Source organism: Podarcis cretensis (assembly GCF_951804945.1).
Source record: "Podarcis cretensis genome assembly, chromosome: 6".
In the NCBI taxonomy this organism is placed as follows: Eukaryota; Metazoa; Chordata; class Lepidosauria; order Squamata; family Lacertidae; genus Podarcis; species Podarcis cretensis.
Genome location: NC_137175.1, coordinates 83,114,525 through 83,138,188, shown reverse-complemented (window position 1 = coordinate 83,138,188; position 23,664 = coordinate 83,114,525). Strand labels below are relative to the sequence as shown.

The window sequence follows — 23,664 nt, the reverse complement described above, 5'->3', positions numbered from 1 at the left end:
CAAATATTATAAAAGAACAGGCAACTAATATACCACTTTTCATCCTAAAAGAAATTCGTTTTCATCTGGAGCTGTCGTTCTGATGCATTAACCAATTACTGCTAAATATCAATGATGCATTCATTAAAAATTCCACTTAAACAGCAGGATATTTGTCTTCTCAATACCTGACATTCTTCATTCTGATAAGTATTAAAAATATTTGAAAAGAATGTAATATATAATGAAAATAATTCACAACACTTGAAAATGCAACAGAGTTAAGCAATTTATAACAGCAGGCTCCAAAATCAAGTTGTTACAATTATTTGAACAGCACCTTCTGCAATACATTGCTCTTTCCATCTGGAAAATATTACCTGAATTCTTTTTAAATAAAAATACCTAGTGATGCTTTTTTATGAAGAGGGTGTGGCTTACAATACTTTTGAAAAGGGGAGTGTTGGTGTCAATTGTATAGAAACCTTACTGTCAGGAAACTGTACCCTTAAAACAAATTATGTACAAAGAAAAATATCCATCTGATATAAAAAGAAAACACCCAGACACAAGCTTCTGAAGCATAACATATGCAAATTAAAACACAAAATCACAAGAATACTCTTGTTCTAGGACAAAATTAAAATGAGCTGTTGTCACAGTAGCACACGTGGATTGCATTTCACCTCTAAGGTAGTTTAGGGATATGAGACAACCTCCTGGAAGAAAACAAAGACTCCTTCCTTCCTTCTGTTTTGATGTAACCTGTGCATGAATGTGTATCTAGGAGAGGACCAAAGCTTCATGGTAAAGCACAGATTTGAATGTAAACGGATTGAGGTTGAATCCCTGGCATTTTCAGGTAGGACCAGGAAACAAAATATACTGAGCTACACACAGATGTACTAGTGTCTGTTTTGTTATAAAGCAGTTTCCTACGTTTCTGCTTTTTCTCAGGGGCTTCGGCAAGACTTCCACAGGAGGGGTTAGCTCCTCCCTAATCCCTCCCATCATGTGTCCTGATTGGTCATTGTAGTCCTACGTTAGGTCCAATCAGCACAATAAAGAAAGTCGTGTTCATTCATTCACTGAATTTTCATTTGCGCCCCCCCCTTCCACCACAGATCTTAAAACATGGTACATTCCCATGGGGTCCTGTTCCTCCTTCTTTTGTTTGACCTTCTTTTTCCTAGGTAAGGGCAGTAATGAGTTTTGTTGTGAGTATTACTAGCCTTAATTACATTGAAGGTCCTTTAGGACAGCAAATCGGCGTTGTTGTTTTTTTTAAAAAAACATTCATGGTAAAACAAGGTCAAGAACCTCCAGTCTAGGTAATAAATGGTAGATAAAAACCAAAGACTTTTATTTGACATAATCATGAAATTCAATGAAATGACATCCTTGGAGGTCTTCCTGGCCCCACACGACACAGACAAGCAAGCAATTTGAAATTATCTGAGCCTCTTGATTTAAGAAGCGTAGGTTTTCGGCCAAAGAAATCCACCTTGGGTGCTGCTTTCAAAGCCAGTATTCCTCTTGACTACGATTGTAAAAAGTGGGGCCACAGTTGCATTCATTGTTCAGTGAGCTTGTCCACATAGTTAAACCCACCGACAGCAATGAATGTTAATTGTGACCTTTTGTGTTTGTGAAACCCTGCAAGGGAAGATGGGCTCCCTCATCTCTTCCCCTCCCCCACCGAGAAACCCAAATATCTTGTGCGCTGGTTGTGTGGCTGTCTTCAGCGAAAGGTCTGCACGCATGAAGCAAAGAGGAGGATGGTTAGCTGGAGGGTACAATCAACGGTCGATGGTTTTCTCTTTAATCCCAAACTCACCGACAGCGTTGAATGTTCACTGAAGCAACCACAAGAAGCAGAACTCCACAGACTTCACAGTATCCACCCGCAAATGTCTGAAAGTGGGGGGGGGGGGGAAGAGAAATTTTAAGAAAAGACAATGATTCCAGTTCCATAGAAAACTCAGTTTTAATTTGGTGGTCCCCCAACACTTGACCATTGGCCCATCCCGTTAAATTGTTCTGTCAAATAATTCTCAGCAAATAATTCCTGTGAGCCATTTAATGCAATTTCAGGAACTGCGGGTACAGGAATAGTGGGTGATACAGCCCTCAAATCCTGGGAGGAAAGTCTAACATCAGATCAAAACATCCCCCGGTTTATCTTTTCTTCAAAACAAAACAAAACTGGGAAGGAAATTGTACAGAATAGTAATAGCTTTAGTCCATTGTTCAGATCCAAAAATGCCTAGCATTTATATAGCACTTTGCTGTTCTAAGAGCATAACATAGATGATCTAATAGACCCTTACAACAACTGTATAAGGCAGGTCATTATTATTTTTCCCAAGTTAGAGAACTGAGCTTGCTTCAGGCTACTGAATGAGGTCAGGACAGAGACAGAGATTTGGAGTGGGGACATCCCTGTGCACAACTCAGTCTCTCAGCTTCCAAGTTCCCATTTGTGTTATCTCTCTCCCCCCCCCCTTCCCCATACCCCTATCCTGGTGTTTCAGGAAATTTATTGCATCTTTTGCTCTCCCAAACTTAACAATAATTCTTTAAATATCCCATATAAAATAGACAGCACAATTTCAATATTAAACATTAAATATATATCAATATTAATTTGAGATTCATATGGCCCCAACTGCCTCAGTACAGACTTGTCCCTGATCACAAAAAAACATAATAGAAAGCATCTTATAGCATCTTTCAGCAAATCTCCAGGCTTGGTCTGAGGTGAGTTTCTAAGTGAAGGAATTCCATAACTGTGGGAAACATAATTGAATACTTTCTACCTTCTGGTCCATGCCTTCATACGTCCCTGTTTCCTCCATTGTGTTGATATTTGGATTGTAAGCGCATTAAGGGTGTAAACCTGTCCGCACATGTTGTTGTTGTTGTTAAGAACTATTTATATGGAGGGGACTGTCTTACTAATCATACTTGGTTGTTGTATGCAAGGATAGGGTGGTGAAGATTAGCTTCTCAAGTAGTTTTCGATCACAATGGGCCATGGGAGAAGAGGAGCAGCCCAATCCCACACCTGGTTATTTATGAGTAAGTCCTGTTGAGTTTATTGGGACTTACTCCCAAGCAAGCATGCCTAGGTTTTGACCAAAGTTTCCTACAAATGTTGGGAAGTTTAAGCAAGAGCTGTTTTTAATGCATCAGGGCATTATTTCCATTTTGGACTTTCTGAGTTAGTTCGCATTTATTTTTAATTTATAAAGTGATTTATGTGCTGTCCTTTGGGGCACAGCCCACCCAAGCCTACAACCTTATAAAAATAATGCAGTATAAAAACTAACAATGGTATTAACAGTTTTCTGAAAAACGAAGGCCAGTTAAAACAAATAACCACCACCAGTATAAGCTGAAGCCCAAATACCTTCAACAATAACATTCTTAATAAAATAATGCATGCTACTACACACAAAAAAGTGTTTCAAGCAGCAAATGAACTGCTCCTAGTATGTCCTTCCCATACAGCTACATTGGATTATTGCTTTTAATTCTATTTTTAATTCTAAAGCCAAAACTTTAGTAGACATCTCGGCTTAACTAGAAGAATAGAACAACTGTAGACTGCTCAGCACAGACCGGGTTCAAATACTCAGCCATTAAGTCACTGGTGCCAGTGTTTCTCACCCTAACCTACATCACACGATTGTTATGAGAATCAAATGGGTTAGGGGGCTACTGTAAATTAACCACAAGTGTCTTGTGAACAGTTCAGTCATCTGACTCCACTCACTGAGCTGGGGTGGTATGGTTGACGTGGGAAACACTGCTGAAAATTGCCTTCTCGTTGAAACTATCTCCAGCCCTGCTGCAAAGTGTAGGATTGTTACCAGAGATAATTCTTTGCTGTTCTGAGTAGATTAAGACATACCTTTCCTAGTCAAAATAAAATAAAACCGTGCTGGTAGCTTTTCCTCTTTCTGGTTGCTTGAGACTTCTGAGTAGTTTCAGCTCAGCCAGACTTATTCAGTATTCACATCACTGCAAGTCTTTTGTGCCTTATAGCCTTTTGAATGCATCTGCATGTGTTCACCATTGTCCCAATAAAGAGAGCAGACTTCATAGTTTGGGACCAGTCATGTTTAACGTCTTCCAATTATTCCCTTCCTTTCTGTATTTATTTTTCAGTTGCTGTCTTCTTCCTGTGACTCTATTCCCCACCACCACCTAATTCTGTATCTTACTTCCTTGGTATCAAACAGGCAAATGTGTCCCTTAGTTATGTCGGTTCCATTTCATTCAGTCTTCAAACAATAGAGCTGGCTGCTTCACATTTCCATTTTGCCTCCCCAATAAAGTACTGGAAAGCTCAGTACTACCATTCATTCTCCTGTTATTTCTCACCTTGAGTGCAATTCGAAAATCCCTATTCTCTCCTAAACTTTCAGTTCTGTGGTCTGCCTTTCATATTACACACTGGGTAACAATGACTTCTCCCCCTGCCTCTTCCATCATCTGGTTTCCATCTTCTTCTTTTTAAAGAAACCCTGTGGATTGGCCATGTGTGCCTTTGCTGGTCTGCACTACAAATGCCAGATTTATTTTATGTTCATTTCATATCTCTGGGCTTCTGAGAACATTCAGATTGGCTGAAACTTTTTTTTTTTGTTCTTTATTTAAGGTTAGTAGGTCATAAATAAACCAAAACACTTTTCCTTGCTCTGAGCAATATGGTCATAAGCGTACATGAAATATCACTTCTAAAAAAGAAGGAACCTAACATGACTTGACAGGAGTACACGAGGAAGTAGTTCATTGTGTTGCTTTAAAGGCCATGGGGATTTCGGCTGTGGAAGTTGTCTGTCTTAGGAATAGATTAAATATCTTGTCTGATGACCTGTACTTAATTTAAGTGGCTGCTTTTGCCAGCTCTTCCAGAGGGCGAATATGTGAAATAGAGCATCTCATCTTCCGTCTTCAATCCTTTGCATCGTCTTTGATGGCTTGACCTAAATTGAAAATATGGGTGCTGTGTTGCAGAGAACATTTGCTTTACTGCTAGGCCAAGCGACATCTTTTAAATGGTTAATTAAAATGAAACAATGTTGTGCATTCATTCATCTATCTATCTGGAGGCCAAGGAGAACTTAAGGCCATTAATTTACTCAAATATATGTTTTGTGTTTACTTTAATAAGCAGATCCTATGCATATTATATATAATGAAAACCTTTCTCCAATGAATTGGGGTGGGGTGCTGTCAACCTTGAGTGTACTTTTCACTGTAGAACTGACACAAAAGTAGACCTATAACATAATCCTTTATATGATACTGGCACTCTCACAGTAGTAAACATTATGTTTCCCAATTTCAGTCATTTCCCCCCTCCCCAAGTACATAAAAAGCACCTGAGACATAATAAGTCCATCAATCAAATCCTGGGTTCGGGGTCTTTCTTTTGTCCCAAGTGGTATGATATGCTGGGGTAAAAAAAATCCAACTGGCATAAAATATATCCAGAAAATCCCAACTGATTCTTGTGTTTGGGGTTCTTTTTTCTTTTTTTTTTTGCCCCAAATGGTGAAATGTCTTAGGCAAAAGAATGTTCCACATGGCTTTTCAAACAAAAAACTGATCTAGAGAAGTAAAATTAAGTGCCCTTCTTCTGCTTGGCAGGGGGTTGGACTCGATGGCCCTTGTGGTCTCTTCCAACTCTATGATTCTATGATTATATGAAACAACACTTCACTTTTTTTCGGGGGGAGGGACAATTTTGCCACCCCAATAGGTATGGGAATTTGCCTTGGGAGAGTAAAATTGTCCGCCAAACCATCTAGGTAGGTTTATTTGTTCCTGTAGAGAAGAAATCAAATAAAACAGGACACTGATGACACCATAATTTCCAGAAATCAGGAGAGATTTTTCTGGCTCCTTTGCTTATCATGAAAAGTACCAGGTACATTAATGCGTAGCACTGTATACATAAAAATAATTGGCATGGCTCAGGCAATGTTAAGCACTATCAAGTCTTGCTGATTTCAAGGGCAATGACATGCATGTAACTGAATCACTCAAGCTGAAATAAATTAGACGTAAAGATGGTTAGCAATGGCTGCACTGGGCCTACCGTTTTGGAGAGATCTAATAGTTTCTCTGGCTATAAAGAAATAATCATGAAGGATTTGCTCTATCAAGAGTTAATTGCGGTGATTGTTGACATTAATGACTTTCACAGTGAAGCTGATTCCCAGAGGACACTACCAATTAGCACTGTTTTCTCTGACACTATTGGGTTTCCACATGCAGACTTTGCTTCGTAACTGAACATGATAGCTTCTGCAGAGAAGGAAACTATTTCATTATTACTTCTGTAAGTTCGGGATGTTTCACACCCCGTTCTTTTCCCCCTTTTTTCTTTTTTCTTTCTCACCTCTATGTATTCACTTGTAGAAAGATTAATAAGTTATGTTAACAGAGCGCTGGACCACACATTGTTCTTGCCATGCGAATGCTACCCAAAATAGGATAGCTGTGACAAGTTCTCCACTTCCCCGCTCTGCTGCCTGTTTATATGCAATTACTCACTTATGATGGTTACACCCCATGTGAAATCTCAGCATCACATTCCTCTTGGCTGCTAGAAGGATGGAGAAATATACTAGGTGACAGCTGTATTCCACACAGTAAAAACTTGCAAATGTAACTGTGAAAGGTTTAGATGGCATCCCCGAGGCAAGAGTAATTTAAGCTTAGCTCTTAAGTTACAATTCCACAAAACCCAAACTTGGCTCAAGTGGCAAATTCAGAGCACATTACAGCTGCCCACGAGGTAATGTGAGTGTTGAGCTTCCTTCGTTGCATGGCAAGTTGAATAGTTTTTGATCGACCGGCTGATTGCATTTGTATTCCACCTTTCTTCCAAGGTGCTCAGGGTGGCAAACATGGTTCACTCACTCCACTTAATTCTCATAGGAACCGTCTGAGGTAGGGTAGGCTGAGAGACAATGTCTGGGCCAAGGTCACCCAGTGATCAACCTGGAACTCTACTGCTAATGGTGACTAGACTAAAGCAGACCATCAAAGCTAATGACGTTCACTTGCTCAGCACGAAGCATTCAACACTAGTGTACAATTTAGTAGTTCCATTTCACTAAATGCCCATCCTTCACGAATTTGTCTACTCCTTCATAAAAGGCATCTCAGCTAGTGGCCATAATAACTTGTGGTAATGAATTCTGTATGTTAATTAAATGTTGTTTGAATAACTGCTTCATTTTGTCCGTGCTGAACTTTGTGCCAATCCATTACATTTGGTGACACTAACTACTACTATTAGAAAGGGAGGAGATTTTTCCTCCGTCCAAAATTCTGTCAGACTCTAGTATGACCATGAAATAAATCTCAGACCAGAGCTATGCTGGTGAAGAGGCTGGGTATTTAAAACAGGAGAATTATTTTTCAAAGCTGGGATCACCAGGCAGAGTAAGTAGGATTATCTTCATCCCAATTCTTTCCCATGCAAGTGAATGGCTGCCACATGGCTGCAATATGTTCTCCAACAGTTTGCGTGGGAGCAAAAAAATAAAATCAGCAGAAAATTTCGAAGAACTATCACATTAAGAACTCATCCGTACCAACACCAGTCACCAGTATGGAGAGCCATGTATGGTGTAGTGGTTAAGAGCGGTAGTCTCGTAATCTGGGGAACCGGGTTCGTGTCTCCACTCCTCCACATGCAGGTGCTGGGTGACCTTGGGCTAGTCACACTTCTTTGAAGTCTCTCAGCCCCACTCACCTCACAGAGTGTTTGTTGTGGGGGAGGAAGGGAAAGGAGAATGTTAGCCGCTTTGAGACTCCTTAAAGGGAGTGAAAGGCAGGATATCAAATCCAAACTACTATTCTTCTTCTTCTTCTTCTTCTTCTTCTTCTTCTTCTTCTTCTTCTTCTTCACCAACATGGTTAACAAACAGTGCCAATTAAGCTTATTACAGGTAGAGGGAAATGGGCAGGAACCTTCCTTTAGAAAATGCAAGTCTTGCCTGAGATTAAGGGTCTCATGCTCTACCGACTGAACTAAAGAACTGGGCCAAAGCATACCTCAGAGGGGAGGATTCAGGGACACTCCACCTCCGGCAAAGGAATTAATCAGATAATTTATCAGAATATTATTTTCCAAGAAATTTCAACTCAACTCTAAAATTAATTTCCATCCATATGTTTGTGGCAGTTATTCACAGTACTTAAACTGCCTATTGGAAATGCAGTGCTTTCAGGTTTTAGAGTCGGTGGTTTGGTGGTTTCTTCCTACACTTTAATATAAATATGCTATTAAACTTAATACTTTTGTGGCTGAGGGAAAGCAATAACAAAGTATAACTTCATAAATGCAACTGCCCATGCTATGCTTCAAACAGCCGATTTGCACAAGAAACAGCACCCAAAGCAACTGTCTGCTGCACATCAAAGATGGGAATTAATTTGCAACCAGTAGAAGTACTGGGATTTGGCTCAAATGTAGCTTTCTGCCTGCTGATGACAAATTGGCATAGAATCAATTCTAATTTATAACAGCTATGCTGATATTTATTGCATTGGTTTTATATTATTCATTTCAAAGTGCTTGGTTACTTAATTATTATTAATTTATTTACAATTTCAGTTTGTGATTAAATTAGTAGGCAATGTTAGTCGATCTTCAAGGTTCCTTTTTTTTCTGACGTAAGGGGACAAAGTTAAACTGACAAAAGCACTGAGGTTCAATCTTAACGATCAAGTCCGAAAGGTTATGACAGAGTTGAGGGTACGGATGGACAAATGTGCCATTTTCAATTTCTCTCGTTTTCTCATTTTGCCAACCTTAAGTACAGTTCACTGCATTAGCTTGTGATTTTCTTTAAAGCCCTCATGAAAATCACCAGCATTTTAGTACACTTTTCTCCTAATATGTACACTTATGCATGTTGTTTTGCCTGATATTCACATTTTGGAAAACAATTTCCCCTGATTTAATGCACTTTATATGTTATCTTCACTAACACATGTATTTTATATATCACTTTCTCCTCTAATATAACATTTTTCCAGCATTGTGTTGTTCAAGAACTGAACCACAAAATTCAGAAAGTGTAAATTTCAAATAAGTAGCTGCTCTTTGGTTGGCATATTGTTTCGGGAAATGAGAACTGAACCAAATTTACTCCCCACCTAGCTGAGGGACATCAAAGTTCCCATCAGGTTGCAATTAGTGGCAAATCGTGCCATTTATCATCTTGACTGCATTACAAAATTCTATAGAGATGTCATACGTCTCAAACAACGGACACAGAAATGGCACTTTATGTGGCCGGTCTTGGTGGGGGGGGGGAGTCCAATTCAAAGAACAAGGTGTGGACAGGATAAGCAACTACATTGCTATGTATTACAAGAATAAACTAATTTCAATTATTCCTGGTTTGCTGCACAGTCTCAAAGATGGTATGTGCTCTTGGAATCTGTGATATTGGGGAAACAATCTCAAATGTGCGTGTGAACAGGAAGCACAGCATCTAGCAGAAACCGATAAAATAGTGTGTTGTGATGCTTGTCCAAAACTCCTTTAGTGATCCATTTATACTAGCCTCCTCTAAGCAGGTGTGTTCCAAATATAATTGGAAGTCAACTTTCATCATTCCTGACCTTTGGCGATGGTGGTTGGGGCTGATGGGAGTTTCAGTTGCAGCACAAAACACCACCAAGTTGGGAAAATCTGATTTATACCAGACTGTGGAAATACACTGTATTCACAGCCCTCATAGAGATGGCTTTGTAAGGCGTGAGTAGTATCACAGAAGATGATTCTTGGTGTTCAGCATTCATCATTTTGCAGTGCCTATGATTCAACTGTACGATGCAGAGAAAGCACAGCAGCATTGCATCTGAAGCTGTATCAATAGAAATGAAAATAAGAAACCACAAACCGATTGATATAATGAGCACTCACACTTTACATTGTGGGTGCCCTTTGCGGGATCGCGCATGGTGCTACAGTTCCCAGGGAGCTTACTGGCAAACAGGGGCTGGCTTGCCTCTCAGTGTTAATTTTTGGAGGTTCATGACCAGCCTCAGTAACCAAGTTCCTTGCTGGGAGGTGGGGCCAGCCCCATTTATAAATAGGGGGTGGAGCCGACAATAGCCAGGCAGTCGGCTCTGGAGATTCCTCCTCCCTACCCTCCCTTTGTTTAATGTTTCTTGTTTGCAGGTTAACTTGTTCTTCCTGTTTAGCAGGCGCTGCTACGGTCTTTGACTGGTTGCTGTTGAAGGACCAGGAAGAAATTTTCCTGCATTGGCAGCTTTTGTCTTCCCCGTAGCAATTCGTCACAACTTTGTTCGTTATGGCCTTGGGTGTAATCCTTCAGCCTTTTCTTCCCCATATGGGGGGGAGTGTGAAGTGGTTACCCACCCCCCAGCGGCGGCGATTCCAGGGTCCCCCTATTAAAGGGGTTATATATATATGGGTGTCACTGGCCATACACTGAAAGGTCGTCAGTGAACTACCTTGGCTGCCTGCTATACTTGCGTCTCACAGAGCACCCCCATATTCCATTTACCCTGTTGAGCCCCAGCAGTCATTGCCAAGTCATGGAAATAATATGCAATTACCAGTAATTTGTCACATAAAGACAGCAGAGATCACCACCTATTTTAGTATTTGGAGAACTCAGGTTTAGGCTGATGGTGAAGTGTCTTTATTTTTCAAATACGGGTAACACTTGCCCTGATGTTAATGCAGTAGCTATTGATGGTCCTGGATAGATAAGTATACTCAACACTGGGACTGCTCTTAAGTGTCATGGGTATGCTGAACTGGTTTTCTAGTCATGCATACTAGTCAACCAATGCTGCATGGAATGTGATGCGAGTATGAGACACCTCTGTCCATCAACTGCTATGGATTTTGAAAACAAGACTGAATTGTTCAAAGTTCTTGTAGAGATTATCTCAAGGTGTATCTACAAAATAATCTTGATTAGCCAGCAATTTCCACCATCCATCATTTTGACATTAGTACTGTCACCCCATACAACCATGAAGAAATGCAATCAAGAATAATGTTCCTCATGTAAGATGCTGCTTTCACTGATAACTGCTTGAGAAAACAGATCAGGACTCTTGAATCTTACGCTGAAGCCCTCGCCATTTTATTCTTTTTGCAGATTTCTGTTAAGCTGTGGCTTTGGTCTGGCAAAGCACTTTACACAGAGATGTTTGTGATATTGCTATGAAACCTGATGAGAAGATGACCAAGGCATTGATTCTCTTTCATGAATCCATAGCTTGCGACGCCATGTCATCATTTGCAGGAAGCAGGACCTCACAGCATGGGACATGTAGTCAGTCTTCAGGATTTCAGACACACTCATATTTTCAGTGTTGAAACTCATGGAGTTCAATACATGTTTTTAGGTAGGTTGCACTGATGTACAACTGTGGTGAATATATATCACTGAATGAAGAGATGCAAGTGCTGCTTTTCACATGATAGTTCCATCAAATACATTCAATCCATAAAAGAAATGTTACAATAACATATCATGCATTGCCGTCTACTAGGCTATTCATGTATGGGCATAGCTGTCAACTTTTCCTTTTTCTTGCGAGGAATCCTATTTGGAATAAGGGAATTTCCCTTAAAAAAAAGGGAAACGTTGACAGCTATGTGTATGGGGGTGAAGAAGTGGTTACTTGCAACCTCTGTCAGCACAGGGGTTATAATTGGAGCAACGGGATGGAAACCACACTGGATTACTCTTTCACAGGTTTAGGATTTTTGCTATGAAGTGATTACTGTGGATGTAAAACAGACTGTTCTGGAAAATGTCCGCGTCAGAAGAATGAATTGCAATGAAGACATCTGTGGTCATGTACATGTCAATGTCACTGATGAAATTTTGGTATGCAGTGCACTCATGCGAATACACCCTCAAAGAATAAAGCACCAAAAGAACATATGTTATTATTCTACATCTTATTACATCTGAAAGGCTGGTATTACATCGGAATAACTTCATTTATAAATTTTACATGTTTTTAGATGCTCCTAATGTCTTTATATTATTATAAAACGTGTGGTTTTTTTGGTAGTTTGTTGTTTGCCGCCCTGGGGCTCTTTTGGGAATATTATATATTGCATTTTTGCAGTTTCCATCACCGAAGCAGCCATTTTGGGAAAAGGCCACTGCTGCACAGCAAGGCTGAAACTGGGTTGCTCCTAAATATTATTTTGATCAGTTTGGAAACCATGCATTTGAACTATTTTTGTTTGTTTAAAGGTAATGGTAAAGGGACCCCTGACCATTATATCCAGTCGTGACCCAACTCTGGGGTTGTGGTGCTCATCTCGCTTTACTGGCCGAGGGAGCCAGCGTACAGCTTCCAGGTCATGTGGCCAGCATGACTAAGCTGCTTTTGGCAAACCAGAGCAGCGCACGGAAATGCCGTTTATCTTCCTGCCGGAGCGGTACCTATTTATCTACTTGCACTTTGACGTGCTTTCAAACTGCTAGGTTGGCAGGAGCTGGGACTGAGCAACGGGAGCTCACCCCGTCATGGGGATTCGAACTGCTGACCTTCTGATTGGCAAGACCTAGGCTCTGTGGTTTAACCCACAGCACCACCCGTGTCCCTTTTTGTTTGTTTCTTTGTTTCTATTACAATGTGTAAGACTCTACCAGTTGCTGGGAATCACAGGTGAGGAGAGTGATGTTCAGCTCATGTCCTGCTTCTGTACTTCCCATGGGCATCTGGTTGGCTTCCATGAGAACAAGATGCTGGACTCAAAGGGCCACTGGCCTGATCCAGCAGTGCTTTTCTTATATTTATATTCTTGCACACAAAAAACCCAACAACATTAACATCTGCACTACTACAACTGGTTTCAAAATTTCCATTCACTCAGTTACACATCCCTTTTTCAAGAATGGTGTCTATTCTGTTCTACATATCAGATTGGTTTGTCGTTGGTTGCTGCGTTCAGTTTTCAAAAACGCCGATGAAAAATCCAGGTATCAGATATTTGGAAGGTTTTGACAAAGTGAATGGCCATAGGCAAACGTAGGAATAGGTAGAGAAGTAAAAGAGAATGGAAAGTGTTTTGCAAGCCCATTTGTTTTTCATTCAGCTGACATCAGTCTACACCAACCTCACCTTTAGTGGCAGGTAGAGACGTACCTCACATTTTCCTTATTTCATATTTGCCATTTTTCCTGGTTTCAACTTCATGCTGTCTTGAAGATTCTCTTGCACTGCACGTTCATCATATTGCTGCAATCTGAGAAAATACATGCAACTTGTTATATCAGCAACCAAAGGACCAAATTATCACACCTGCCATTTCCTAATTTGCAAACAGTGTAGGATTTTCCAAATAAAATCTTTTGTAAGAAATTTTGTTATCCGAATATAATATGAAATATTCTGCAGGGAAGACCATAGGTAGGAAGATGGTGCTTTTCAATATGAAATACCACTGTATTACACTGGGTAGATACCATTACCCCAGTACATTTCCGAGCACAATTCAAAGTGTTGGTGCTGACCTTTAAAGCCCTAAACGGCCTCAGTCCTGTATATCTGAAGGAACTTCTCCACCCCCATCATCCAGCCTGGACACTGAGGTTCAGCTCCGAGGGCCTTCTGCCAGTTCCCCCTTGTGAGAAACGAAGCTACAGGGAAGCAGAGGGCCTTCTCGATAGTGGCATCCACCTTATGGAATGCTTTCCCATCAGATGTTAAGGAGATAAATAACAATTTGACTTTTATAAGGCATCTGAAGGCAGCTCTGTAGAGGGAAGTTTTGAATAGTTAATCTTTCATTGTGCTTTTAATCTTTTACAGTGGTGCCCCGCAAGACGAACGCCTCGCAAGACGGAAAACCTGCTAGACGAAAGGGTTTTCCGTTTTGGAGGCGCTTCGCAAAACGAATTTCCCTATGGGCTTGCTTCGCAAGACGAAAATGTCTTGTGAGTTCCTGCGGGGTTTTTTTTCCTCTCCCCTTTTTTCTAAGCCGCTAAGCCGCTTATCAGCTGATCCGCTAAGCCGCTAAGCGCCGCTAAAAGCCGCTAAGCCGCTAATAGCGTTAATCCGCTAAGCCATCAATGGGCTTGCTTCGCAAGACGAAAAAACCGCTAGACGAAGAGAATCGCGGAACGGATTCTTTTCGTCTTGCAAGGCACCACTGTATTGGGAGATGTCCAGATTGGTATATTATTATTATTATTATTATTATTATTAGTTGTTGTTGTTGTTGTTGTTGTTGTTTTGTTGTTAAGCAATAAATAAAATGTGTAGAAGAGCAGTGCAATTTAGTCACATTAACTCTTTATGTTGTTACCACCGTTAATTTAAAAAAAATCTGAATTCTGAAGGAAGCTGGCAGTTGTGCACCAGATGTGAAAGTGCTTGACATGAATATGCACTGATCAAGTAGGATCAGCAAATCAGTGTGCATGTTCATCGTTTCCTACTGCCGGGGAGCCTATTATTGACCCAAAAGATTATTCTGGTGGCACCTGAAGTATGTTTACTTGCTTTCTGAAAATGGAGTGCACTGTTGAAATAAAGCTCTCCAACTAATAATGCATGTGTGCATGGCAATCCTACAGAGATGGGATGCTGGTGATCCATGCTGATTTCAGAACAAGCACATGCGTGGGGGCTACTGCTAACTGACCTGCCTGAGGAAGTGCAGAGATTGCAAACAGAACAAAATTATCCACAGAGATTCCACTGGGTCTGGCTGATCTAATCTTGCTTCCCGGAGAAATTTTCTGTAACGAGCAACTCCAAATGGGCAGTACAGTATATAAATAATGATTATCCTCTTATCTCTTCTAGGTCACAAGCTCCAATGCATGCACAGAAGTTTATTGGTTGCAACATCTTTCACGTTAATTTCAGCAGAGTGTGCTACACAGACATGCGAGAGCACACATGCCTCTCTAGCTTAATTCATTAAACAATATACGTATTCTGCCTTTTATCCCAGGGTAGGATATGGAGCATAAATAATAAAACACACAACAGTAAAGTAATAAAATAAACTGTTTAAAAAGCAAACAGATGTGTCTAAAAACAACAGAGAATGGCCTTAATATTGACAATCCCACAATCTCTACATTGTGACCGCTTTACTTCAGTATGTGCCAACAGGACACACATTTGGGTTTACAAAAAGTTAAGCACCAACGTCAAACCAAAAAGTAATGGGTTACTTAAAACATACTTTCTCCTCACTTCTGGACTGCAAGATCTCCACAGTTTTGCTAATGGAACAATCTCTTATTTCTAGAAGAGAGGTACCTAGTTTGGTTTTTATAAGTCATAATGCCTTCATCTGTTCTGTAAATCAACCACACAGGAGTACAACTGCTTTCCTCATTATTATCCCCGAAGCAAATATTCTCATCCTGACTTCATGTTTAGGTTCGGATGATTTAACTAATATCTTGGCAATCCCATTTTCTAGACAGTGGGAACTGGAATCAGATTCTGGGAAAGGGTGAGTAGGCGAAGACACAGGAGCAACCTAGCAGAAATAATACTGTAGGAAACAGGATGGAGACGTGAAAATCAGCACACAACAAACTTAAGGCATCACACAGTGTCCTGTGTGCAGTTTCCCATGCACATTAATTTCCTTTTGTGAGGATTTTCTTTTTTCCTTTTTCGGTTAACAGTTGTCCTGATTTGGCTTGGAAAGGCATTTGTTTTCTTTTTTTCATTGTATGTGGGAGAGAATATATAGAGAGCTCCTTTTTAAGTTGAGACGAGACTGCCGTACCTCAAATTTCCTGGATGAGTTTGCACAAGACTGTTAAATGGATTTCCAAAGTCTGTTTTCTCCTTCTATACAGTCATGGCCAGGATAAACTTGGCCTTATTTAGTGCAATAAGAAATATATCTATACACGTGTGTATAGATACAGGATGCAATTTCCCCTTTCCAATAGCAAAACAAAGCATCTGCAAATCAGCTTAGTGGGGACATTTCCCTGGGTTAAAAAAACCTGCTCAAGGAGCAGAGACTACATATTACTGATCATCTGTTCAGGAGCTGCCCTCTTCTCTCTCTTTCCTTCCCCCTGAACAGATGATTGGTAGTACAGAACACAATCTAATCCAACTTCTTCATCAGGCTTTCTTTCCCACCCTCCACCCCCAAGGGAAATGAATGCACTCATCTTCCTATCAGATCAGAACAAATGGCAGCATCAAGGAAGTTCAAAATATGACTATTGCAATTCTATCATGCAAAAGAAACATATGATGCAGCTTTGACGATGTGTGGAGAATTATTGCTATTTCAGCTAAATCTGTTGACCTGTCAAATGTTCAGCAAATAGCTATTGTATGAGTTAATGTTTATATTCAGCTTGCATTCTTTTGATGAAGAAGTTTATGTTTGGGCAGAATTGGTTTTTGGCTGCAGACGTTCTCAGGGATGCACCATTATTGCCTTCAATAAGCAGGAAGTGACCTCAGCACAGCAGCCTTTTAGAGATTCTGTTAAGGAAACTGCTAGCTGAACTCAACCCAATGCATGCAAAACAAACAACAACAACAAAAGGGCTATGCACCACATCCCTAGAAACGGTACTGCTGTGAGGTAATTCAAGTTTGTTAGAGCCACCCCATTGTTTCACGGGGAAAGAGGGTGACATGAGTGGGCATGTTAGTAGCTCTCATCCTAAATGTTTTCTAATTCAGAGAGTGAAAAGAGAGACGCTAAGGAACCCTATAGCATTTTCTAATGACAGTGCTTTTTTTCTGCAGGGACGCAGGGGTACGCATACCCCTAAAGATTTTGTGAATCTAAGTTTGGCCTCATTGAGTGGCAGTATTTCAATACGAGTAGGAAAATGAGAGTAGCCCTAAATATTTATTTATTTATTTTTAGAAAAAAAAAGCACTGGTACAGGATGCAATACTCCTCCTGCTTATGTTGACATGGGAAACCCTATTGCATGACACATTCTGCACATCATGCCCAATTTCATCAACTGATGGCAGTGAGGCCAGCTTAGGATGCACAGAATCCCCACACCCAGAAGGCCCCATTGCAGGGCTTTCTGTAGGAAGAGCAAATAAACTGTATTGTGCTTTGGTGGTGGTGGTGGTGGGGTACTTCCAAAAGATATGCAGCCTTATGCTTTTCAGTCCCCTCTTTAGCCTGCTGAAACCCTTGCTTTGCCAGGCTGTGCACAGGACTGCAACCACCCCACTCCCGTCCTCCCAGTTCTGTGGTTCAGCAACCACATTCAGCTCTTGTACTCTGTTGAATGTTCTAATCTGAGCTCTGAGCTGCCTCCACCCCCATCCATACCTTCTTCAATGGAAAGTGTGGAAAGTGGTTACTGGACCATGGATCTCTGTTGAAAATAGAGGTGTGTTTTTTATGGAGACTCAAATGGGATGGCACAGCTAGATGTTAGTTAACATTTGTTTTAAATTCATCTTAGTGCTACAGCACCATGTAAACTCGCTTCTTGCCTTTTTGCTGCCTTTTCCATTCATTTCCTCTGCAGACTTCTAAAACCTCAAGTCCATTGGCAAATCTGTTCCCAAAACTAATTTCTGAATGAAAGACTGAGTTCCAGAGCTACTGCAAGTGTAGTGGTTCTGAGGTTTGTGCATGTCTGGGTGCATCTTCAAAAGCCAGTGGAGAGCCAATACAGATTGAAAACTTTTTAAAAAGCTTCCCAGCTAGTGATTTGACCTGCAATCACCACCCACTGGTGCAGGGGAAAGGGCTGTGACTCAGGGATAGAGCACATGCTTTGCTACACAAAAAGTCCCAGGTTTGATGTCCCTACCAGTTTCCTCAAATATATTATTCTTACATGATGATGGCTTGGCTTGGATGTCTGAATTAATGTTTTAGTTTGGACCCAAAGATATTTGACAACAATATTTGTATTCTTCTTTTTAAACTCTAATAAAACTACACGGTCAGAAAACACAGGCTTCTGATCGTAATGGATAGTTAAAGAGAAATGTAATGAAGAAACAGGAATCAGGTGCGCACATGTACACATTTTGTGTGCAATTCCCCAGCCCAAACAGAACATAGGAATCTGCATTATGTAGAGCCAGGGCACTGTTCCACCATCTACCTGGGTGGCAGCAAATCTCCATGGTTAGGCAGGAGACATACCAGGAGATGCCTGGGATTGAGTCTGGGACCTTCTGTGCCCAAATCAGTTGCTCTACAACTGAACTAGAGCCTTTCCCCAGCCAGAGCTGTGCATACATAGCCTCCATCAGACTGATGGAGTTTAGGATGGGGAGATGGAGGCTGACTTACTCTCCGTCCTGTCCCCTGCCAAACAACTGATTAGTGCTGTTGCCGAGTATCTGGCTGGAACAACCTGTATCCAGCCTTTGTCGCTGTGCACGCATGGAGCTGAAACAGGGCCAGGCCGAGCAAGGCATTTCCCACAGCATGTTTCTTGCCCAAGGACTGGATATATAATACCTAATGAACCAGGAACTAAAAAGCACTGTCTGGAAAGTATTACAGTAAAAGCAGTGAGATACATCACATGGGTATGTCTAATGGGTTTCTGTTGAAAGTTAGCTCTTTCCATAACCCTGCTGATTTACTGCTGTTCTCTAAGACTACACTGGAAGGTGAAAAAAGCCTATCTAAGCATTTCCAAGCACATGGGAAAATTACTGTAGGGTGGTTTGGGTTTTTTTTTTTTACCTAGGCAACTAATTAGCCCCAAAAGCTACTTAGCGCTGCTTTGGACAAAAGAAACATCCCCAGCATTTTCATTTATGTTTTGGAAAATGACCTGAGGGTGTATCAGAAAGCGCAAATGGTTTTCCTGCTGTTGTCTTAGCATACTCCTTTTTTTTTTTTAATTTTAAAATGTGATATTTACCAGTGGTAGGCTTTCTATACTGACTGGGTATCGTGGAAAAGGAAGGTTCTTCTTCTGCTTCCCCCTAATGGAATAATACCAACTAGCACTTCCTGAAGTCTTGAAGTTTCCAGATTAGGTAGACCAGGGGATGCTGCTGGACTCTTAGCTCTTATCATCCATCGGCTACGCTGACTGGGGCTGATGGGAGTTGGAGTCTAGCAACACCTGGAGGTCCACAGCCAGGTTCACTACCCCTGGTGTAGTAGAAGGCACTGCTCCTGTCCTTAGGTGATTGTGCTATGCAGACAAGGTGATTTTCTCCTCCTGTTAGTGGTTCTGCCTTTGTATTGCGACACTGTGGAATCTCTCCTCCCCATGAATGGGAATCCTCTCTCATCACCTTCCATTGCCTCATCAGTAGGGATGGGGAAGTAATTTGGTTCACCTGACATCTAAAGGCAAGCCTATCAAATTCACGTCTGGGAACAATGTATACATAGTTGTCTCTTTCCATTAAAACAAATAGCCCTTGGTAGCATGGTAAAGCCTAATGGAGACTTGAGCCACAAGCTCTCACTGCTGCTAGTTAAGTGTGGGTCAGGGATAGAATCAGCACTGGCAACCAGCTCTTATGGCTGGGAACACAAATGAACTCATGCTAAGTTGTGTCTGAACTCTGGAGATGCCTGGGCTTGACTTGGCATGGGCTTGGGGAGGGGCAGAAGTCTGTATTTCAAGCCATACCCATTCCAGCTGGAGACTCGGACATCAGCCCTCCTCTCCTCGCAATTATTTTCTTCCCCTGCCACTGCTCTTGCTGTCATAATATGGCTGCGGAGCTTCTCATTAGGCACTTTTAGCAATTGCATTGAGCCTGATTGGCTATGTGCAGCCAGTGATGTGATTGGACTGACTGTGTTTTTTTAGCATCAGACTGAATCCTTTATGGTTCTATGAGATTATCAGAACAGTATGTCTGGAAGCTATATGTATTCGGATATGCTATTTGGCAGAGTTCTGGTTATGAAATAATCTTTCTCTTGGCAAAGGAAAATGCCGGTGATCTTCTGCTATACTGAAACACTTTGTTGAGGGGAATTATGGACCTTGATTGCCAACAGATGTAATCTTGTCAAACTAGGACAGGGAGAAAAATATGCCTCAAGGTGAAAACCCTGTCTGTAGAGAGATGTCAAAGCTGTCACCTGTCCATCCAAACCTTTCTTAGCACCTCTGTCTTTGAGAAATGAAGCAAGCTCCTTTCAACTGGGCATGTTGCCATTGCAACAGATGGTTACAAGTATAGGCAGCCAAGAGACCATGCTTGTGTTTGTAGCACAAACTGGAGAGGGGAACATCTTAATATGACAGCTAGCGAGAAAAAAGGAAGCATAGTGGATGGAAAGATTTTTGAGTTCTGTTTAATTGGATTTTTTAAATTCTGATGAAGTACATTTGCATAAGCACATAAGAAACCTGAGACAAACTTGGAAGGTATTTTTTGTCTTGCTCTTTAGGAAAGATGGGAGTAAATATGGAACAGAATCTAAATTGAGGCTTCAGTCCTGTGCCAACTTACCTGGGAATAAGCACCATTGAGTGGCACTTACTTCTGAGTAGACATGGTTAGAATTGTGCTGCCATGCTTCAAATATTGCTCAGCAACTTTGGACAGGTCACATACCTATGTTTTTTAAAAAAAAAACACTGTCCAGCCAGAGGAAAATGAACATTAAATAACAATTATCTTGAGGATGTAGACATCTGTACAGTGTAGTAAGTTTACCGTGATCATGGGAGGGTGATATTTTATTGGCAAAGGACTCTTTAGTCAAGTCTCACACATGTTTACTGAGAAGTAAGCATTGCTTTACTCAGTGGCGTTTACTCTCTATGTTTCTTGACTCGAAATGGAACAATAACTCATTTTAGTGTGTGTGTGTGTGTGTGTGTGTATACTCTCCCTCCAAGAATTTTACTAGTCTTATCCGAACTCATTTTGGCTTCAAAATCCCTTTGTTCTTCACCCGAGTATGTATTTCCAAGTTTGCTTTTAGGCCAGTTGGTGAGCAGGCCAAAATTCCTACTCAGCCCTGAAGAAACTGGTTAATTTTATCCTAAATCTGAGTGAGGGTGGAGTGGGCTTAAAGAATAGACTCCCTTCAAGTTTTGCCTCTGCATGTATGAATGCAGCAGCACACATCCATCTGCTAGCACCACGTACATTGCCTGCTTCTCCTGACCTGGGTGCAACATTGCTTTTGCCTTGAACCCTTATGGTCTGTTGGCAAATGAATTAACCATTGCAATGATACTGCTTATTTTAGAAAAACAAAGCAAAACATGTACGTGGCAAGTACAAAAGCTACTTTGGAAATAATTTGTTTCCCCTTAATAGCCATCACATGATTCACTACCTAGGTAGGAACCCAGTGGTTATTCCAAAAATCCCTTTCAATTATCATACTGATGTATTTATTTCATTTTGGGTGGTTGTTAAGTTGTAGAGACAGTTTGATTCTGTAAGAGAAAGATAAACTTTAGCTGTCAAAACCTTGTTTACATATGATCAGGCACAAGGAACGAAAGGGCACCGTCTCACAGATTCCTATAATTTAATTAATGAAGAGAAATGAACCTTGCTTAAGATATAGTTTCCTTCAAAGGCAGTACAGACCCAAATATCAGACTGAAGAAATGGAAATAGGCAATGCACTCATTTCCTGTTTTGAAGTTGGGTTTAGAAATAAAAACTGAATTTTTGCTTTGGCCAGTCATTTTCCATCTATTTTGTACCTAAAACCTGCATTGGTTGTAGGGATTGTGAACCACTTGCACAGCTAGCCTTGAGCATTCATGTTGCATCAGATTTGTGTTGTCAAACTGCAATAGCATGCACGTGCTTGTGACCAAGCAAACCGAAGAAATCTTCATTGCAACTTTTGAAGGGAAGGGTCTATTGTGGGGGGAGGCTGCTTCTTCTCAGTGGTACATCATCTGCTTTGCATTCAGAATGTCCCAGGTTCTACCCCACATCTTCAGGTAGCACTGGGAATGCACAGTCTGAAACCTGGATAGCAGCTTCCAATCAACGTAGATAATACCGCATGCCTCTTGCTCAGTCTAAGACAGCTCTCTGTCTTCCTATGTTTTAGTCCCTCAACCCAAATCTGAAGACCCACAAGCCACAATAAAATCCAAATATCACATGCGAGGCCAATTCCCCCCTGGTCTCCCCAGTTTACAAACCACATTTTACTTTAATAGTGCTGAGGGTCAGCAGGTAGGTGATACAATCTGCTTCAGGAAACACTTGGCTGGGGAAAGCGAGCAGATAAAAGTAGGATGTGTTTGAATAGTGCAGCAATACTTTTACAAGCATTGGCCCTTGTTATTTGGGGGCAGGGAGGGGCTTGGCTGCAGGCAGCAGAATGCCTTGGGCCAGCAATAATAGCACCCAAACACACATTCCAGTCAAAAGCCTGTTTCTCATTTTCTTGTTCTTGGAAGGGGGTATGTGAGAGTTAGCTGCACATGATGGATGTTAGTCACTTGGCTGAAGGTATTATTGGGATGTGCTCAAAGAAGATATCAGAGCCAGTAGGAAACTGCACGGATTAACACTTATCTGATCTTTCCATTGCTTCAAAGTTTCTGGGACATCTTGCTGTCAGACCCTACTTAGAAGCAATATGCTTCTGAATACCAAGGATCTTAAATATATACTTTTGAAAATGAGCATTGCTCTGAGCTCCACTTGCAGGTGTGGTTTTTTTTTTTTCCTGTTTGTGTTAGTTGGTGCCAAAAAAATTAGTGAATGTGACATTCACATGTGAATTTTGATTATGCCAGATGAATTTCACTGTGTCCAACACTAGATATGTTTCCCCACATTCGGGACATGCACCAGTAATTTATGATAATCCCATTTAAATGATGATGATTTATTAAATTTGTATACTGCTCTTCATCTGCAGATCTCAGGGAGGTCAGCAACATAAAACTACAATATACATAATAAAAGTAACAACAACAACAAACCAATAACCCCCACACATTTAAAATGATTGTCACTATTCACTGACATACCTCTGAGTTTTTAAGCATTCACAAAATTCAATACGAATATAGACTTTCGTGAACTGTCAATATTAGAATCATAGAACCACAAAATTGTTGAGTTAGAAGGGACCATAGGGGTCATCTAGTCCAGTGTTTCCTAACCTTGAATCTCCAGCTGTTTTTGGACTACAACTCCCATCATCCCTAGCAAGACCAGTGGTCACGGATTATGAGAATTGTAGTCTGAAAACAAATGGAGACCAAAAGTTGGGAAACACTGAGTCCAACCCCCTGCAGGAATCTCAACTTACTCATTGTAATGTATATGATGTTATCTTACCTGTGACATTCAAGACTGATTTACACAGCCTTTCGGTTATCTGGATAGAGGACAGAGAGGGCTGTGTGATTGTGTGTAAAAAACTAGCATATTGTACAAAGTTAATATTTATATTCCACTGACTTTTGCCTCTTGCCCCACCTGCCACTGGAAAACGGCCCTTGCAAAGTTACCCAGGTGCGAATGTGGCCCTCAAGCTGGAAAAAGTGCTCAGCCCCTGATCTACAGGAAGACTTAATCCCCTTTTCATATGACGGTGATTCCTATGTGGGCATTACATCATGTTTGAAGACACCCTCTCAGTGTTTCTCAGACTTTGGACCCCCCCCAGCTGTTGTTGGACTACAACTCCCATCATCCCTGACCACTGGTCCTGTGAGCGAGGGATGATGG

At 41.0% G+C, this 23,664-nt stretch overlaps 1 long non-coding RNA gene across 1 annotated transcript in view; it reads right to left on the bottom strand.

Moving 5' to 3' along the window:
• Nucleotides 1–250: 250 nt before the first annotated feature.
• Nucleotides 251–23,664, bottom strand: part of LOC307218985 — a 99,405-nt gene continuing 75,991 nt past the window's right edge. Inside the window, exons 3-4 of the long non-coding RNA XR_013840225.1 lie at nucleotides 13,171–13,270; nucleotides 251–1,893 (exon numbers count right to left, since the gene is read on the bottom strand). This is a non-coding gene — a long non-coding RNA (uncharacterized lncRNA). The remainder of the gene's footprint in view (nucleotides 1,894–13,170; nucleotides 13,271–23,664) is intronic.